Here is a 4521-nt window from a genome sequence, read left to right on the forward strand (position 1 = left end):
CTCCACGATTATTCCCGGTCCAGTAATCGAAGTAACCACGCCAGATGACCTGTTAACCGGCCACGGACATGGATCCCGGAAGTTCTCGCATCTTATGCCGCTACTCCGGGCCCTGACGTACTTCTTCCCTAACATTTCATAGGTTTGCTTCTCCCTTCCAAGTAAGCCGGATTAATTTCGCTTTATTCAAACGAAAGTTTTCCGCATCCCAGCGTTTTTATTCTTAGTTTCCTTAGGAAGTTCAGTATAAAGTGGAGGCTCTGAGGGATAACTCCATTATATATATCTACTGTCCGACGCTTTTGGGAGATATTTGAGGAGCACACATCACGACAACCGATACGTGGAACTGGAGTGCCCTTCATGACGAAATTTTTTTCCTCCCGCTGCAGACCCTAGTAGTTCGAAAGAGACCCGAGGATTTGCTATACCGCTCCTAGTATTACAGCAATGAGGATTGAACCTACGCTGGTTAATCAGAGTAGACCGAATCACTGAAGAATTCTGTTTATGTTTACATAAAGCACGGCAATTTGGTCCAGTAATTATTTGCTTGGTACCAGTACTTATCCGATACCCCGCATTTCCATTTGATAACACCCAGCTGGACCCTAACTCTGAACATGCGGATTTCTAACAAGCAGTCCTTCCGTTAAAGGTGCGGATATCTTTCAAAACGTTCCCATTACTCCTTACCACCAGCTAATGGAATCTCATGAATGGTTAAGTGGTATCCTACATGCGTTATTGGCCGCATCAACTAAACTTTGCAGTTGTGCGCCACCAGCGTTTGTGGGTCGCGCAGCTTGATGAAGATATTCAATATTTATGTTTCATTTCACTTCACGGTTAGAAGAATACTGCATGAAATGGGTGTTATTGCGCTGCCGGGAGATGCCACGTTTTATCCAAGAGATAATAAATACAGCGTGCCGGCTTATGACAGACTTTGTAAGGAGTTTGACGTTGTAGGGAAGGATTTCCCGATGCACTGCCGGCGCTAACAATGGTCTGGGGCATATTTGGGCTTATTGGGGGAGTGTGGACACGAGCTAAGTGATAAGGAAGTTCATGCGTTGAATCTACGATGGAACACTGGGTATCACAAAGAAACTCACGACAGTAGCACCTTCTTTGAACCCAACGCTAAGACCACTAAGGAAGTTAGAGACGGACCTTTGTTCAAAGACGAGGGCGGTAAGTATGCAGGGGCTAATCCACTGATTATCAAAATTACCAACGACGAGCAAACAAAGCAATATCTTAATTTCATACCCCAGAAGGTAAAGGACTAACCAAAGCCGGCCTTGCCCGTTTAAACCGCAGCATAGAAGCTTACGTGTATTCTATCCTGGAGCTCAGGTAAACACCCGATCCAGCATAATCGGAAATACTGGCGCCGCAGAAGAAACGCGAGCCGAAGCCTTGATCTTATTTGAAAGTTTCAATCTTGGAGGGCGACATTAGCAAGGGCGTACAGCGTTACCAACTAGCCATACAAAATTCTAAGGCGAGGTTGGACTATGCAGTAGCCCCGGGTTGTTGGTTAATGCCAAGTAATTTATCTATAAATACTGGTTCTGTAGTAGGATACAACAACAAACTTCAACGAGCTACTAAGGATATGAACTTTGGGGTGAATGACGTGAACTCTGACACTCTTAAGAACATTCCTCACTTCGTGGAGAAGCCAAAAAAGGAACACGCAGAAAAACCCGAGCCAAAGAAACCATCAAAGAAGGTCCTGCCTGCGATACCTGAGGAATATGACCATAACTTACTAAAGGCCGGCCTAGCAGCTGCAAGCATTGGTCTGAGTTATTATATATGGCGATGAACAACCCCTACGTAACTGGAGTAGATTGCGTTTATACGACTTACACAGGCGAGAAAAAATACACCCAGGCATCTTGGGTTGATGTCACGGGCATGTCCGTGAATTTGAACTACTCAGGGAAGAAATTAATCCTTTGTAGTATTTGCATGGGCGCGAGCAGTCACGCCAACGTCGGCTTTAGGTTCCTGGATGAGAATGGCGTACTGCAGCCTATGCGCGCGAAGACAAACAACAGGGAGCCTGCGCATTTCTCCGTAGAGCCCAACCCAGCCAGTAATGAGAACCTATCGGTTTGGACTTTCCACATGGTCGCCGATTGCCATGGGAAGGTAAAGCTGCAGATACGCGTAGATGATACGGGGAAGGTCACGGTAAATAGCATAGAAAATCAGAGGGATCAGCCTTATAATCACGCAACCATTAGCACTCTTACGGTGGTGAGCCTTTAAATATATGAATCCGCACACGAAAGAGGACTGGTTTTTTCATTACCTGGGGGAGAAGGGCTACGTAAACGACGAATGGTATGACACCGGATTGTGGGTGAAGGTTGGGGGCCTGGGATTGATCATGTGTACCATTAGCATTTCGACAGAGTATTCGGGCAATGTCGGGTTTAGGCTCGTCGATGAGGCCAACCATCCGCTATTGCCTTACAGGTCAAAAAATAATGCTAGACATTCAACCCATTTTTCATGTGAACCCAATCCACCTACCCAAGAAGACCTAACGCCCGTGACTTTTCATATGATAGCTAATTGTCAATATGCAAAGCTTCAAGCTCGCCCCAGCGATGCCACTAATTCTGGAGCCAACCCCAGCAACTTCCGAATAAATGTTGTGGGAGATCCTCCGGTGGATGCTACTTGGAATCATAAGACCATTAGCACTATGACCGCCATACCGCTAGTTCCGCATTATCAGGGCGGCGCGAATACTATCTTTACTTATCCCCAGTCGAGGACGCCTCGGGCGCCTGACGACGATAAGCCACCAGTAATACACAAGGATAAGATCAACCCCTCATCTTCTTCAGGAGTACAACTCCAATAGCGACGACCAAGATCCAAATGTTGTTACCCACGAACTTCAACAGTTCGCCGCCGGCCCTAAGTGCCAAGGAAACAACCGAACCCAGCAGCCCAGGAAGACCGGCTGCCATCTTTTTTCCCAAGTCCGTCAGCCCATTGCCTAATTTCTTTACGCCCGCGCCTGTAGCCTTAAGCGCGGATAGGATAACTCCTACTACGGTGCTAATAGCGACCGCAAACGCCAGCGGAACGCCATACTTCAAAAGGGCTCTTTTTACCTTTTCCTTGGTGGTAAGCCCCAGCTCCTTTTCCAGGTTTTCCTTTTGAGCCCGCAATTCCGCAAGGCGTATTTCGAGGGCCTCCACTTCCTTTTGAGCTGCCTCCCTTTCCTCTTCGGGACGAGTTTGGTCATTGATTATTTCCTGCTGTTGCTCTATTTGTCCCTCCAGGTCTTCAATAGCCTGATCTCTTTGCCGGATTTGTTCTTCCTTAGTGTTAATTTCGGCAACCAACTGCCGCCGTTCCTCTAGAGAGTTGGATATGGTAATATGCATGTTTTTAGCTTCCTCTTTTGTCAGGCCTAACTCCTGTAAGGTGCGGTCTAAAGCCCTTTGGACTTGGTCTTTATCGCGTAGGGCATCGTCTCTTTGTCCTCTAATTTCTATTATTCTTTGGGTTTTGTCATCAACTTCTCTCTTTTGAGCATCGAGAAGTAGTCGGTTTTGCCTCATGTATTCTGCCTCCCTTTCTTCCAACGTTTCTTCTAGATCGATAACGCGTCTTTCTAACGCAACCACTTTATTTATGTTTTCCAATCTTTCTAACACGCTTCTAGTGGCGCGCTGGAAGCCTCTTAATCTCGAGACGTCACCCCTAACGTTGCCCTCCCTCATCGAAGAGGTTTTGCGGTTTTGTCCAGCGGTCTTTGTCGGGAAATCTTAAGTCTTGGACGCTTATGAGGACTTTGTTTCCCTTTTCCGTGAGCTTTACGTCGTCAGCATCGAAGTTGTTGTAGCGCAGCTCTAGCTCCTGCTTTGCCCACTCTACGGTTTCCCGCGCGGCTGCTTCCGACTCACCCATGTTTTGAAGCTCTATGTGCTCACGCGGAAACGTGTGCTCGCGTGCTTTGAGATATCTTAGGGTCCTCGTAACCCTATCCCTTAGGGAATCGTCGACTTGTTGGTTGGGAAGCAGCGGTTCTTCATCGCCGTCGTTAATATCGACTTGACCTTCCTCAGTGGTAGGGCCGAAATCTGGATCCGTTCCTTCTACTTCCATTATATATGATAAGCTCAAAGTTAAACCCCAACGTATTACCTAAGCAGGTTGGCGGACTGAAAGCAGAACGCACCTTTCACCGGGTTACATTCACACCTTCTAGCGCAAAGCCAGGAGAAACGCTGTACGTAGGCGTACCCCGCCTAACGGATAACCTAGTCCTAGTACCCGGTACCTTGGCTTTGAGGTTTGACCTAGCAATACAGCCAGATACCGCAGACGCGCGTCACGTCGTCAATAATGCGGGTAGAAACCTCGTTTCCAAAATGCGTGTAAAGTTCGCCGGGGAATCCTTGCTGGACTTAAACAGGTATGATTTGTATACCACGTACAAAGACTTATGGTTGACTGCATTTGACCGTGCACAAAGGATAG

This window comes from Actinia tenebrosa, unplaced genomic scaffold (genome assembly GCF_029948245.1).
Source record: "Actinia tenebrosa isolate PJP-AT-01 unplaced genomic scaffold, QUT_ActTen_1.0 PGA_scaffold7__59_contigs__length_16204524, whole genome shotgun sequence".
Taxonomy (NCBI): Eukaryota; Metazoa; Cnidaria; class Anthozoa; order Actiniaria; family Actiniidae; genus Actinia; species Actinia tenebrosa.